This window comes from Ochotona princeps, chromosome 1 (assembly GCF_030435755.1).
Source record: "Ochotona princeps isolate mOchPri1 chromosome 1, mOchPri1.hap1, whole genome shotgun sequence".
NCBI classification, from domain to species: Eukaryota; Metazoa; Chordata; class Mammalia; order Lagomorpha; family Ochotonidae; genus Ochotona; species Ochotona princeps.
In genome coordinates this window covers 158,882,350-158,896,078 of record NC_080832.1, presented here as the reverse complement: position 1 = coordinate 158,896,078, position 13,729 = coordinate 158,882,350, and the positions used below count along the sequence as shown (strand labels likewise).

Below are 13,729 nucleotides of genomic sequence, written 5' to 3'. Positions count from 1 at the left end.
AAAAAAAAAAAAGAATCCAACCATGGGGCAGTTTAATGAATGCCTGACTTTACTCCAGGCTGTTGTCTGGGATGTTCGACTCAACCGAGTCCAGAGGCTGCCAGTGACAGTTGATGAGGAGATCGTAGAGCTCTTCACTTTTGGCCATAAATTCTTTGTTTAACACTTCAACATTCAAATGAAGACTGGGATCTGTAGAAGCCAATGACAAACAGGAATTTTAAACCAGAATTTGGCCCTCTGGAATTGGCCAAACACGAGACTTTTGAACTAGCCTTAGCAGGAAGTATGAGACATTGAAGTTAACAGGTGCAACTGTTGTGTTTCCAAAGGGCTTCTTGAGCAGAGTGACTTCAGCCATGAAGGAGGTGGCGTCACAGGCCCCATAAGCACCGAGGTGGGGACAGAGGGATGAAGTAAGCAGATCCAAGAGGTGCCTTGGAGATGAAACCAATGTAGGGAAAGCACAAAATGAAGGGGAGAGTCGGTGATGAGCTTCAAGTTCCGGGGCATCTGTGGGTTCGAACACCGAGCCCACACCAGGTGTCTTAGGGCTGGCTGGCTTTTGGAAGACTAGCTGCTTGGTTCACATACCTGTTGTAATTCAGAAACAGGAGGACCTGGCCTCTTCTTATCTTTGAAACTTGAACTTGAAGCCCTGTGACAGGGGTTGGTGTGCAGTTACCAAGAAGGCAGGAGAGGTGACTGTCAGTTCAAGTTGGCAGATTTCCAAAGGTCCCCAGGTCGCTTTTTTTTTTTTTTTTTTAAGTATTTAATCTACCTTTTCCTCTCCTGGATCTGGACATAACTGAAAAAGCCACATCTTCTGTGAGCCTTAATCCACTTGGGAGGACAATTTGTTTCCTAACACTGTCGAGGATTCATACTATTTATTTGCATACCTCGGGGTGCACATGTGTGTATCCCCAGCCCCCCACTTCCCAGTGGAAGCCCTGCCCTCCAATGTGAAGGGGGCCTTCATAAGGGTGGGTCATGATGGAATTCCATGAGGAAACTCAGTTCTCAGTCCCCTGAGAACACAGCAAGGTGGCGCTCTCATCAGCCCAGAAGGGGCCTCACCAAACTTACCAGAAACTGGGTCAATGGAGATTTCCAGCCCCCAGAACTGTGAGAAAACAGACTTGTGTGAGCCATAGCAGGCCCAGCCAAGTGTGCAGGAGCCTTCTGTATTTCTTTTTGAGAATTGAGGCCACGGGGCCGCCAATGCGGTGGGTTAAGCACCATCTGGGATGCTGGTATCCCAAAGCGGTGCCAGTTCATCTTCCAGCTGCCCCACTTCCCATCCAGCTCCCTGCTTGTGGCCTGGGAAAGCAGCTGAGGCCCAAAGCCTTGGGACCCTGCAACTATGTGGGAGATCCAGAAGAAGCTCCTGGCTTCTGGCTTTTGATCAGCTCAGTTCTGGCCGTTGCAGTTATTGAGGGAGTAAACTAGTGGATGGAAGACCTGTTTCTCCTTTTCTCTATAAATCTGCCTTTCCAATAATAAATAAATAAATCTTTAAAAAAGAAAGTAAAACAGGACACTATTTTTCCATAGTTGCCAAGGTCAGGGTACCAGCATAGCTAGCCTCACCACCTCATCTTACCCTGCTCAGCTCCAGAAAACTCATCTCCCAAAACCTTCACCTTGGGGGCTTGGGGTCAGCATGAATTTAGGGGACACAAACATTTAGTTGGTAATGGATGGATTAGATGAAGTAGTAAAATTGTACTTGTCTCTTGGATTTTTTTTTCTTTAGAACTGGCCTACTAGAAGGTATAAGATTCCTTGTGTGGGTGGCTTCCCAGTGCACCTCTGCTGGACAGTGTTATGCCAGCCTGATGGCCAGCTGACACTTGAGGGTTACTATATGTCAGAAACCATTACAGAAAACACAGATGTGGGCTGAACATGATGCCTCAATGGCCAAATCCTCACCTGGAAATTTCTATGATCCCATATGGTTACCGGTTCATGTCCCAGCTGCTTCACTTCCCATCCACCTCCCTGCTTGTGACCTGGGAAAGCAGCCAAGGATAGCTCCAAAGTCTTTCGAGCCCATACACACTTGGGAGATCCAAAATAAGTTCCTGGCTTCTGGCTTTAGATTGGAAGTTGTGGCCATTTGGGAAGTGAACCAGCAGATGTAAGATCTTTCTGTCTCTCCTTTTCCCTCAAAATCTGACCCACTTTCCAAAAAAAAGAAGAAAATACAGCTATACTTTAGATATCATCCTCACACTTGCTTTATGTCTTCCCTTTGCAGAAGGGGAGACCAACACCACTCTGAAGACATTTCTCTGGAATTGTAGGGCTTGTAAGTGTGAGCCCTGGGAGCCTGGATCAAGAGGGGGTCTTTTTCACTACATATTTTTCATAGATTATCTGCATAACCAATTAAGCTAGGCAGAGCAGGCTTACACTCTAACCTCAAAGAAATTCCCTGGTCACTGAAATAAACACCCTTGGTTCCTATGTAAATCATAGTACTAAAAACGAGAACCACTTGATAGCTTAGGAAGATTTCAAATTCTATAATTTGAAATATATATTTGATAATTGATATATCTAATTGATATAATTGATTTCAAATTACATAATCGATATAATAAAATCAGTTTCAGAGTTACTTTTGTGGCACAGTGGGCTAAACTTCCACTTGTGACACCAGCACTTCATGTGGGTGCCGGTTTGAATCCTAGCTGTTCCACTTCTGATGCAGCTGCCTGCTCACGCACACAGGAAACCAACAGAAGATGGAGAACAATAGTTGAGCCCCTTTTACATCTATGTGAGGAGACCCAGATGAAACTTGTGGCTCCTGGCTTTGGCCTGGTACAACCCTGGCTATGGTAGCCACCTAGGGAGTAAGCCAGTGGATGAAAGATCCAACTCCCCTTTTTCTCTATGCAGTTCTTTCACTTTTTTTAAGATTTATTTTTATTGGAAAGTCAGATTTATGGAGAGGAGAGAGACAGCTCTATCCGCTGGTTCACTCCTCAAGTGGCTGCAATGGCTGCAGCTGAGCTGATCTGAAGCCAAGAACCAGGAGTTTCCTCTGGGTCCGCTATGTGGGTGCAGGGTCCCAAGGCTTTGGGCCATCCTCCACTGCTTTCCCAGGCCACAAGCAGGGAGCTGGATGGGAAGTGGGACTGCCGGGATTAGAACTGGTGCCCAAAAAGGATCCTGGCGCGTTCAAGGTGAGGACTTTAGCCCTATGTAGTTCTGACTTTCAAATACACCAGTCTTTACAATGTATTAAGTTCAGTTCATTTCAACATTGAGCATCTGCTAACATGCAAACGCTGATGGCCATCAGGCATAGAGTCAAAGAGACTGACACATCTATAAAACATAACATATAAATCACCAAAGCCATGAACCTGGGTATGTCTGGAGGGGACAGGGGCTTCCGTTAGAGAAGGAGATCACAGGGACCTGCTAAAAGTCAGCCCTGCTCCCCGTATTTCCGTTCCTCTTTCTTGTCACTGTACTGAACGAAGCAGCTCACGTCCTTCCCTTCCTCAGACAAGTTGCGTGTAGATACAGGGCCCTCCTTGGGCAAACAGACCAAGAAAACCAAGCAGCACTGGCAGCTAAGCCGATACGAGAGGAACCTAGATGCCGACTACCCTGGAGCGAGCTGGGCAGTCAAGGCCACAGGCACCTCCTGGTACTGCGTCTACTTTATGAAGCAGAAGGTAGGACCCAGTGAGTGAAGTGTGCTCACATAGTTGCCAAAGCAGCAGCTCATGCCAGCAGGCAGATCATCAGATATCACAGACAGATTAGGCACATCAGTGTTGACATTTTCCAATAGGGGTGCTGTTTCCAACTAGTGATTGAGGAACCTAGAAATGAAGTTTAGTTTCAAACAGACGAAGCGGAGGAGGAAACTAGAAGTGGGGTTTGGTTTTGTTTTCAGCCACCCCGACACCAGGTCTACCTTACCTTCTAGTGGGTCTTCATCTTGGTTTTTGGCCAGACCTGTGGTTTCCTATGATGAAAATCAGCCCCTTAAGAACAAGTGCTATTATTTACATGTTTAAACTCAACACACGCAATGGGGATGAGCTGGCAATTTATAGCTCACCAATGTCTAAAGTGCTAATTTCCCTCTATAGACCAAATTTCATTTGTATTTCTCCGAGCAGAAGCTTTCAATAACACCACAGTTATGGAATGGGTAAACTGAGGCACAAGAAAAGGCATAAAGACGCAGCAAGCCCACCAAAGGCTTCCCTTTCCTTTCTTCCAAAGACAACCTGCACAGACCCCATGAGCCCATTCTCTTCACACCTTCACCCCTTGGCTGAGAATACACCCAGGACGCCAGGTGCTCCACGAAGGGATGCAGGCTATGGAGACCCAGACCAACCAATCGCACTCTTACACCACGAGAGAATTGCAGAAGCATTCGTGACGTCCATCTCAGCTGGATGACGTGGACCTGCTAGCCATGCTGCAGCAGCAAATGTACCTGTGACTCCTTTCTCTGTGCACCTGCTAGAACTCATCTTTTCTAAGCATGCCCGTCTGTCCTCAAAGATGCACCCCATCTGGAAAGGGCTGCTGTGGCTCACAATGCTGGCGAGCTTGCTCAAGGTTCCCTTCACCAGCAAGAGCAAAAGTGGAGATGAAGATTCACCACCTGAAAGCGCACCTGCCTTCACTCTGAAACACATCCTGGTTTAGAAAATAAAGGATACAGTTACCATCCAATTCACCAAAAATGTACTCAGTTTAGAAAGGAGCCAAGAACCTGGGCTTAAGGGAGGCCTTTCCTTTATATAACACACTGAACAAGCAACCTTATGGTTCCCCCTCTCCAAGTGTGTTCCTGCCAATTGAGTTCCTTGAAGTCCTGGGTGGCGGGAGCTGACATTGTGTGGAGACAGAGCATTCGCCCCGGTCTGAGCGCACCTTGGGCAGGACACACTGCGGCTGTGCATGGAGACGGCCTGTCTGTTACAGGTGTCACTGTGAGAGTTGGTCCAGGAAGACGATACTGACAGATCCTTAAGACCTAAAACATACTTCCAAGCCATCTACTTCCCCTAGTGTCAAGGACATGAAATCAAAATGTCAATGACAGGGTACTCTGGGGATGCAATCCCTTAATTTGGAGAGATAAGGGCTAGGGACAGAGGCCGACACAGGGTGTTGGGGGGCTGTGTGGGGTGGGGGTCGTGTGTGTGTGTATGTGTTGGGGGAAGCAGGCACTAAGCCCTGGTATCTCACAGCAAACACAATTTCTGATGAAAAGGCCAAACTGAGGACAAGACCCACCACAAGCCTTATGTTCTTCCACTGGCTGCCTGGCTTCCCAGGAAGAACACCCAGCAGCACGGCAGGCAGATAGCTGAGCGTGACCACAAGAAGGCTAGAATGCCTGATGCAACGGACTCCAAGTGCAGAAGGAACTAAAAATCCCAGCACGTACCAAGAAGAACAGACAGAAAGGTTTTGCAGAATGAGTAAAAGGGGACGTTGGTTTTCATTTGTTTTAAAGATTTATTTGAAAGGCAAGTTGAGAAAGAGGAGATGGAGACAATCTTTCATCCACCGGTTTATTCTCCAAGCAGCCACAACAGTCAGGGCTGGGCCAGGCCTAGGCAGAGCCCAGAGCTGCATCTAGGTCTCCCACAGGGGCGGCAGAGGACAAGGTCTTGGACCATCTGCTGCTTTCCCAGGTGCATTAGCAGGAAGCTGGGTCAGAGGAAGAGGAATTCTGGGATACGGGCATCACAAGGGCCTGGCCCCAGGAAATTTTCTAAAGTTCTCTTATGAGTGGAAAGAAAAACTTGTTATTGCTGAAATAGACAATATACTCCTACCTTATACTTCCCCTATTTCAAGCTATAGAAGTAACCATCAATAAGGGCTGGTGTGATGGCTCAATTGGCCAATCCTCTCTCCGAAAGCACTGTCATCACCTATGGGTGCCAGTTTGTGTCGCAGCTGCTTCACTTCCCAGCCACCTCCTTGCTTGTGGCCTGGGAAAGCAGTCGAGGACAGTCCATAGCCTTGGGACCCTGCACCCGCGTGGGAGACCCGGAAGAGGCTCCTGGCTCCTTGCTTTTGATTGGCTCAGCTCTGGCTATTTTGGCCATTTGGTGAGTGAACCAGTAGGTGAAAGATCTGTCTCTCCTTCTCTCTGTAAATCTGCCTTTTCAATAACAACAAATAAGTCTTTAGAAGTAACCATAAGTAGCCAGAAAGACATGAACCCCCACCCCCCAAAATAGCAAAGGATAAAGTAAGAACACCTATGCTAAGATCCCAGCCTACAGTGGAAACATTTAAAAGGAGGAAAAGGGGAAAAGTGACATAGATCAAACATCTGCTGAAAGGGAAAACCCAAACTGACCTAAAAGAAAAATAAATTCATAAGATGTTCTATACAAGAGGCACAGGTAAAACAGTTTCAGGGAAAAGAAAAAAACAAAACAAAACTTTGGGTCAAAAGCTGTCAAGAAAACACAGGTTTTAAGAATGGAGCGCTGGAGGCAGGTGCTTGGCATAGCAGCCAAGATGCTAGCCAGCTGCCTGCATCCCGTGTCAGAGTGCGGGGCCTTGAGCATCGGCTCCCTGCCTAAGTTCTTGCTCAGGTTGGGAGGTAGCAGGGATGCCTCTTGGTCTGACATGAGCGTGGGGGAATCTAGATTTGGCTGCCAGCATGGCACAGCCCTGGAGGTCACAGGCAACTTGATGGAATAAACCAGAAAATAGGGGTTGTGCCTGTCTGCCTCTCGTCCACGCTCAAATGAATACAAATGAATGCTTTAAAAAAAAAAATCAAGAGTCGAGACATTAAGTTGAAGTGTGGTATTCCATAAACATCCTCAAGCAGAAAACATCACTGCACGTACGCAACAGGAGAAGCATGAGAGAAGTAGACCAAGGACCTCAGCAAAGTCAGGGAGCAGGAGTGCCAAGGAACCCCTTAGCAGATCTTTACCCCTCACAGCCACGTGCCCTCCTTTTCACCCCGTTGGCTAACTGTCCCCAGGGGAATGTAGAGGGAGCAAGCACTCCCGCCCCACGCACAGAGACGGCAAACTCACACCGCGGTCACAAGGTCAGCCAGCCCGCCCACCTGCAGACATTTCTTCTGGAGGCTGGAACATTACAAATGTCAGATAAGGGAGGGCGCAACAGCGACTTCAACAGAGGCCGTTTTTACAGCAAGACCCACAGGCGGAGGAAAAGCAGGAAGGACCACGCCATCCAACAGCTGTTCTCCACAGAACCTCCTCCATTCCCCACCCCTCTGAGCGCCAGAGAGCCAGCCTGGCCACTTGTACTTAGCTAGCTTAGCCGGGAAGAGCTAGAAGACACAGACCCACAGCCATCGTGTGCTCCTCCACCGCGGAGGAGGGAAGAGAGCAGACGCGGAGAGTCTCACTTCAGCGTATCTCCACATGGTTTAGAAACACTGTAAGAACAGACTCAAACAGCATCCCGGAACTGACCCCAGGAGCCTAAGACCCAGCACTACCTTAAATCCCCTAGCTTTCGGTCCCCTTGAGTACCAGTTTACCCAGCACTACCATAAATCTCCTAGGTTTCAGCCCCCTTAAAGCCCACTTGCCTAAGTAAGCTTAATGACCTTCAGGTTTAAGCTGCACTGCACCAATCCACGGATGCATTTATCCCTGGAGTTCATCTCATGCGTGAGGGTGCCAATCCCTGACCTGGCACCCCCATACCCACCTAGAGGCTATAAAGGTGCCTTTGCCCTTCTCTTTTTTCCTCCTGCTCTCTCTCTCTGCTCTTCTGTCTGCTCCTGCTTTCTCTCCACCCCGTGGCTACTTCCCCTGCTGAAATAAAGACCTCCTTGAGTGACTCGTCTGGCTTTTGGATTTGTGGTGAAAAAAAAAAAAAGCTTAACAAACACAACACCGTTTTAAAGCATTTTTAAAGTGTATTTATGTCTGCTGCTACAGTAAAAACAAACCCAGTTTAGTGTCTGGAAAAGACCAATGGCTTTCTCTGTCTGCCATTCAAGTTTCTTAACTCCAGAGTCACCAAACTGCGAATATTAAACTTGTACTGAAGGTTTTTTTTCTTGTTTTTGTTTTGGCGGAGTTACAGCTCAAGAAATCTGTTAGAACTTTTCCTCCTTAGGTCATCAACTCTATTCCCAGGAAGTATACCGGAACAAAAGCCACGGGTGGCTGTGGAAATGTAAGCAGAGAAGCACAGGGCTGTGAGGATACGAAAGCACATTTACCTCCTTGGGCACGCGAATGACTCTCACGAGGGGCATCTTGGCCATACCCAAAGCTCCAGCTGCGTATTCTGGGATGGCACACGCACGGAGGAGGTTGGTTCCATCTCTGGCTCTTGCACAGCCATAGCTATAGGCTGGAAAAACATGGCGCCCGTACCAGCCGCCATGCTGGTACCCTGGGCCAGGCTGGAATGCCAGCTTCAGTCTGAAGGCAGGGGACAGAACAACAGTGCCCAGCATTACCAGTGAGCCGACAACGGTTCCCCAAGCCCCCACCTCCGCACTCCTTCTTCCTTCTGGAAAGTTCCCACCAAGGATGGTATCTGCTTTAGCCATTGAAAAACAGCCACCTGCAAGAGTAGACCGCCGGTTGCCAAACCTTACAGAACAGAACGCTACTGGCTTTCATTACTCACCTTGGCCAACAGCGGTAGTAGGTGTTGTGCCGAGTTCTGCCCCAACCTGCCAAACTTTCCCGTCTGGCCATGTGCTCAGGATTTTCTCAGACAGCAGAGTCCACGGTTCCTACTTCTGCGTCAAAAACTCCAGCTGGTGGACTAAGCCTGACTGAGGCCCCTTAAAACCACCCCAGAGATAGAGCAATTAGGCTGAGTGGATACTCCTGGTAGGCAATCAACTGCTTGAGTTATTGACAAAGGGTCAAAGAGTCAAAGGTTAAAGGTGTGGGCGGGGGTGGGGTACACTGGGATGGCCTGAAGATTGTTCTTCTGACATTCATTCTCCAGCCAGGCCTGGAGAAGCCAGTGGGACCCAGGGTATGGACCGCGTGGGGGAATGTTCATGGTGGAGTCTTGTTTTTGAAAGGCAGAATTACAATGAGCAAAAGTAGGAGAGAAAGAGAGAGAGATTCCATCCACTGGTTTATCCCCGCAAATGGCCACAATGGCACAGACTGGGCCAGACTAAAACCCAAAGCCCAGAGCTTTCCCAGAAAGTTTCCCATGTGGGTGTAGTGGCCCAAGCAGTTAGGCCATCTTCCACTGTTTTCTCATTGGCAGGGAGCTGGATAGGAAGTAGAGCAACCAGGACACAAACCAGTGCCCCTCTGGGATGCTGGCATGCTGCCGGCAGCTTTACGTGCCAGGCCTCAGCACCAGCCCTTACCACCCACCCTCTATCACCACCATCCAAACAGGCAAAAGGCCACTTTTAGAAACTAGAACCTTGGGCCCAGTGCAGTGGCCTAGCGGCTAAAGTCCTCGCCTTGAATGCCCCAGGATCCCATATGGGCACCAGTTCTAATCCCGGCAGCTCCATTTCCCATCCAGCTCCCTGCTTGTGGCCTGGGAAAACAGTTGAGGACGGCCCAATGCATTGGGACACTGCACCCGCGTGGGAGACCCGGAAGAGGTTCCTGGTTCCCGGCATCGGATCGGCGCGCCGGCCATTGCGGCTCACTTGGGGAGTGAATCATCGGATGGAAGATCTTCCTCTCTGTTTTTTCCTCCTCTCTGTATATCTGGCTTTGTAATAAAAATAAATCTTTAGAAAAGAAAAAGAAAGAAACTAGAACCTTAAGACAAACGCCGTAGCTTGATGTCTCCTCCCTAATTACCTGTTAACTGTTGGCATTTGTACCTGGAAACCTTTATTTTTAATCCCTTGCAGGTGAAACTCATCATCACCAAGCAGTTACAGAATCAAGAAGCAGGGGAGTGTAGAGTCCCATCCTTCTGTCATTAGCACACTTACAGGGTAAAATTTGAAAGCAATACTTCTACGACTCACTACTCTTTATTTTGAAGAAGCACAAGAAAGCCCTGCTTCCCATACCTCACTGAGCATTCCAGTTACTTGGGTGCCTGGTTGACGAGGTGGGTTCTGGGGCTGCAGGTTCGCAGGGGAGCCCCCATCCCCACATTGCCCGCCACCGCCCATTCCTAATAGCAGGGCTGAAGCGAGAAACTTCAAGTGCAAACAGACCCTCAAGTGTTCAGTCTTTTTCATAAAGTGTGTCAGCAACTAATCTGTGATGATTTTGATATTCACTATAATGTTTCAAAATCATGAGTACAGTGAGTTGAAACAAACCAGATGATGTCACTCACCTCTCATTTCCAAGGCAGGGCGACTGGCACGGGTATACAGTGGCGCTTATAGCCCAGTGAACTGCTCTGGGTCTTCAAGGGAGATGCTGATTGGCAGCTGGGGCAGACATTGCTTAGGGCCCACCCCAGATGGCTTTCTTTCCTTCCTTGGTTACAGAATCCTGGTTCTACTCAGGGCTGCTAAAAGGCTATATTTCGTGGTTCTCCCCTTGTACCCAGATGTGGCCAGGTGGCCCGTTTGAGTCATAGGAAGGGGACTGAAGAAAACTAAGCAGGCAGTGTATTTGCACAGCTAGAAGGAGGATGTTTATTCTGATCCCTACCCTAGCATAAGGGGATCATATATGTGATGGCGGAAGGCAAGTTACTCTGCAGCTATATTGGGCTATGAGGTGACATCAAGGAGGAAGTCATGAACAAGAAAACTCCATCCTGACAGATTCATTGCTAGCCAAACTTCTTTTTATTTATTCAAAAGGAAGGCGAAACAGGAGATCTTTAACCACTGGTTCACTCTCCAAATATCTGCAACAGCCTGGGGCTTAGCCAGATTGAAGCTGGGAGCGCTGAATCCAGTCTGGGACTCCCACGATGGTGTCAGGAACCCATGTCATGAGCCATCAAAGTTGGTCTGGGACTCAGGCCCAGGATTGCCAATATGGCATGAGGTGGTGCCAGTCCCTCCCGTCTTAAGCTTTAGCTGGGCTCCTGGGCCTTCTCCCAGACCCTCAGAAACCAGTTTTAGCCAAGACTCCTGCTAGACCAGTACCCCGGGTCCCCCAGCCTGATACCTGATCGGCACAGCCTCATCCCTGATTCCTCATCCTTTGCAGCTCCTGTGGGCGACATCTGGTGACGCTGGTCTGCCCCCAGCAAGCGTGCTGTCAGCTCCAACTAGCCAGGCTCCTCCTTAGCTGGGATGTCTCCCCGTTGGCAGGTCTCTATCCTCTGGCTCTCCCTGCACCTTGCCGACACATTCCTGCCTGCCCGAGCTGCTGAGCTGAGCCACGTTCCCTCTCACTGCAGGACCCCATGGCACATAGACCACACTGAGGTCTTCCTCAGCATGCTTTCCCAAGTGTCACTGAATAGAGATCCAAATGCTGAGTTGACAGCAGTGATGAGCAAGTACTCACATGGTTTTGCCCTGTCAAAGCCCCTCAGGCAGACACCTCATGTTGCACTCGCGTTAGTCCCACGAAGCCCACCAAGGCAAATTTCTGTCAGGATGGGCTCTTAGGACAGTGCCCAGGGTCAGCAGGGCACCATCTCTATAGCTCCGTAGCTCTACCCATAGAAGAAACCAAAGGTGCCCAGGAAGACAACCTGCCTAACTAACACGTCCAGCCTGAGAAGTGAATGGAGCTGCTGCCTGTCACATTGGGAAAGCAAGACCACTGAGTAGGATGTTAGATTTCTTCCAACACCGTTAGCAGAGTTCATCTGCCCCACGGTCGCCTGCTCTTAGGCCATCACCCAAGAAAGGCACCTGGCTGTTTTCTCTTAGCCAAATCCAAGGAAGCCAGCCCTCAATAAAGATACAATGAATACATCAATCTTGGCTCAAGCACAAAAGGCCTTTCAATCACTCATTTGAAAAGTGAACAAAACAAAACACACCGAAATCTTGTTGGCTTTCTGTGTTGATTCATGAACTCTTTCAAGTTGGTTTGTTCCTTGGCAAGAGCGGCTGTCACCAGACTGAAAAGGCTTTGACATCCTGTGTCTGGAAGAACAGGTTTCAGAGGAAATGTGCTCAGTTCTAGCCCAGCTGAACAAGTGTATCATTCTGCACTGATGTGTTTTTTTTTTCTTTCCAGACATTGAAAACCTACAATCTGAAAAAGTCAGGAAATGACTGCTGTGGCCATGGATAACATAAGAATGGCTTGCTTTCTTCTCCGTGAAACAGGAAGTTCGAGGCCAAGGAAACATCAAATATGCCAATAGTACCGGTTCTCCAGCTAGTTCGTCACATGCTCTGCAAGTTCGCTTTTCTGGACACATTTCCGTATTTTTAACAAGTGAATTGTGGGTCTCAACCCTAGAGAGACAGTAATCTTTCAAAATGTCTATCAGGTTCTCCAAAGATTGACATCTATATTTTTGTGCAGAACTTCAAGTCATTCAAAACCCAGGAAATTGACCCAAATCCCTGCCCTCTCCCACACACACACACCTCTACTAGTGACTATGAAGGCCTCTGAAATCTGTGATTGGCTCCATCAGTTTCTGGTTTTCCCTAGACCCAACCTTATTCTATGACTCCGGCTTGAACAACGACCGGCTCAAGCCACTGCTGTCAAAGAGGCAACCCGAGGTGGGGTGTGGCCTAACAGGTGAGATGCTCTCAAGATTCTCAAGTCCCACCTCACACGGCTGGGATTCAATGTCAGGTCATGACCCTGGCAAACAGCAGCTGTGGGTCAAGGCACCAGGAAACAAAAGGGTCTGGTTCCAATGGGGGGTTGGACCTTCTGGGCTGCAGGCATCCAACGCGCGCTTTTCTGCTGGTTTTGGTCCCGAGCCAGTCTGTTCAGGGGTGTGCAGCTGCAACAGCTAACACACCTGAAATCTCTAGAGCAAATGCAACGGCTACTCGCGCTTCCATTAACGCTGGACAATCTGAGTCGAGCTGGACGCCCGGGCCAAGCTTGGAAGGCGCGGTGAGCAGCGACGGCTGAGGCGCGCCCCGGCCTGCTCGGCTCACCGCGAACCCTCTGGAAAACAACAGCCCGCCCTGCCACCAGCCCTGCAAGAGCGGAGCTCAGGCTCCCCTTCACCGCCCACACCACAGGCCCGCCACCCCGGAGACCCGGCCGCCATCCCCACCCCGCCCTGGAGGCGGCTCGGTTCCGCCCCTTCCCTGACGTCACGGAAGTCGGGGCAAGAGTTTTTCTGCTTCCTAGAGCTTCCTAGAATATGCCGGTTTCTCTCCCCATGGCTTTTGTTTTTTGTTTTTGTGTTTGTTTGCGATGAAAGCCACCTCACGTGGCATATCCTTCCTGATTCTCCGTTCGGGGCGCTCGCACGACCTCGGAACGCTGACACGGTTTCCACGGACACAGGCGCCTTTAGGCAGGCCTGAGGTCATGACGTATAATGTGAGCGCGCAGACAGGAAGGCCCCCTCTCCTCCCGGCGTGTGGGTCCGCAGAGAAGCCTGGGAGGGAAGCCTTGGCAGTGCTCTCCCTGTGCACGGTCCATTGCTGACCTCTGTGGGAGGGAGGCCTTGGCAGTGCTCTCCCTGTGCACGGTCCATTGCTGACCTCTGTGGGAGGGAGGCCTTGGCAGTGCTCTCCCTGTGCACGGTCCATTGCTGACCTCTGTGGGAGGGAGGCCTTGGCAGTGCTCTCCCTGTGCACGGTCCATTGCTGACCTCTACAGAGGCCGGCCTTGGCGGCGCGGGCTCTCCTCCCTGTGCA

General features: G+C 49.6%; 1 long non-coding RNA gene across 1 annotated transcript; it reads right to left on the bottom strand.

Moving 5' to 3' along the window:
• On the bottom strand, positions 1-8,376 carry C1H6orf52 (chromosome 1 C6orf52 homolog). Its single transcript, XR_009246629.1, has 3 exons — positions 8,237-8,376; positions 3,952-3,997; positions 1-192 (listed from the first exon to the last, which is right to left on the bottom strand). It is a non-coding gene; the product is annotated as a chromosome 1 C6orf52 homolog (long non-coding RNA).
• Between the last annotated feature and the right edge of the window lie 5,353 nt (positions 8,377-13,729).